The sequence below is a fragment of the Panthera tigris genome, chromosome D3 (assembly GCF_018350195.1).
Source record: "Panthera tigris isolate Pti1 chromosome D3, P.tigris_Pti1_mat1.1, whole genome shotgun sequence".
Classification (NCBI taxonomy): domain Eukaryota; kingdom Metazoa; phylum Chordata; class Mammalia; order Carnivora; family Felidae; genus Panthera; species Panthera tigris.
This window is the reverse complement of record NC_056671.1, coordinates 60620674-60622333: the sequence shown is the minus strand read 5'-3', so window position 1 is coordinate 60622333 and position 1660 is coordinate 60620674. Positions and strand designations below refer to the sequence as shown.

At 46.4% G+C, this 1660-nt stretch overlaps 1 pseudogene; it reads left to right on the top strand.

The window, feature by feature from the left end:
* Nucleotides 1-286: 286 nt before the first annotated feature.
* On the top strand, nt 287-1011 carry LOC102948542 (annotated as a pseudogene).
* Nucleotides 1012-1660: the final 649 nt, after the last annotated feature.

Here is a 1660-nt window from a genome sequence, read left to right as displayed (position 1 = left end):
TTCCCCAAGAGATCATGCTTTCCATTTGAACCAGACTTTGCTTTGAATGAGGAATGAAGACAATTGCAGCCTAAGAATCATGAACATTCCAGGATCTCTATTATATCCTTTCTTACTCAAGTTACTTCCCTGTGTGTTAGCTAACCGCTTACACTGAAAATACACCTTAGAAGGAAAGGAAAAGATAAGGCAACCCACAGTTCTTTTCTTTTCAATTATTTCTTACTTATCATTAAGCTGAAGGTAGAGTATTGAATGGGTAGAACATATGAATATCAAAAAGTGAAATGCATCGCCGCCCGTAATCCCCCCTGCAGACTCTCTGCTCAAGTTTGAGAGCAGAGAGTGTCGGGAGCTGAACACAGAGAAAAGGAGCCCCAAAGCACGGCCACTGAAAGGCAGCCCCCAGCAGCCTGGACCCTCGGATCCAATCTCACAGTCAACAAAGACATGCTTCCTGTGTCCCAGATCCTACCAAGTGAGCAGAAGAAATCTTGAATAGCGTCCTGTCCCCAAGGGAGTGGGTGGCTGCAGCCATGAGTCCAGCAAGTGTCAGACATGGAGATTAAAGGTGCACCTCCAGGAGTGGCCGGACCTGAAGCTGCAGCAGTGGCAGGCAAGGGGGACCAGCATCTACCCGGTGCGCAGGGAGCTCTGCTCGAAGTGTTTTGAAGAGCTGATCCAGGCGGTCATAGTCAACTGTGCAGAGAGGGGACTGCCTTCGCTGTGAGTCCAGGATGACATCTGCATGACCATGGCCGCCTACCAAGGTCTTGTATGAGAGCAGTGTGGCATGTGGCACGAGGAAGGAGCCGCAGGCCCGACAGGGGAGGTCAGACATGGAGAGGAAAGGTGCAGACTTAGAAACGGAAAAGAAGTTTGGAGAAGCAAACGAAGGAGCAGAAGGCCAAGTGTAAGGCCACTGAGAAGCGGGAGAGCGAAAGGAAACAGGTGAAGAAGCACAAAGAGGAGATTCCATCCTTCAAGCTAAGCAGACAAATCCCCAGCTGAAGGTCCACGGGGGAAGGCATTATTGCACCAAAGAAGCAAAAATTTCCATATGGGTCTCAGCAAGCACTGTTACCCCATCATAAGCCTCTTGTAATAAAAAAGCTAGTTTCCTGAAAAAAGAAAGTGAAATGCAAATAATTTAGTTTTGTGTAGGACCCACTGTTCTGGTAAGACCAAAATATAGATGGGTATATGAGCTTAGATTATGAATTGTGCAAGTTTGGTGATTCCACACCCAAGTGCCTTTGTACATGCATTTAATTTTTTTTTGATGTTTATTTATTTCTGAGACAGAGAGAGACAGAGCATGAGCAGGGGAAGGGCAGAGAGAGAGGAAGATGCAGAATCCGAAGCAGGCTCCAGGCTCTGAGCTGTGAGCACACAGCCCAACGCGGGGCTCGAACTCACGAACCGTGAGATCATGACCTGAGCCAAAGTTGGACGCTCAACTGACTGAGCCACCCAGGCGCCCCATGTACATGCATTTAAAGCTGGCATTCTGCAATAGAAAGATGAACAGTAAAAGTCATGCAAATAATTTAAATTTAATTTTTCACTAATTAGGATGACATTAAATAGCAAATTAAACACACCATGACAGGTTGAAGGAGAGACCATGGAGTAAAGAGAAAAGCTTTATATTTGATTA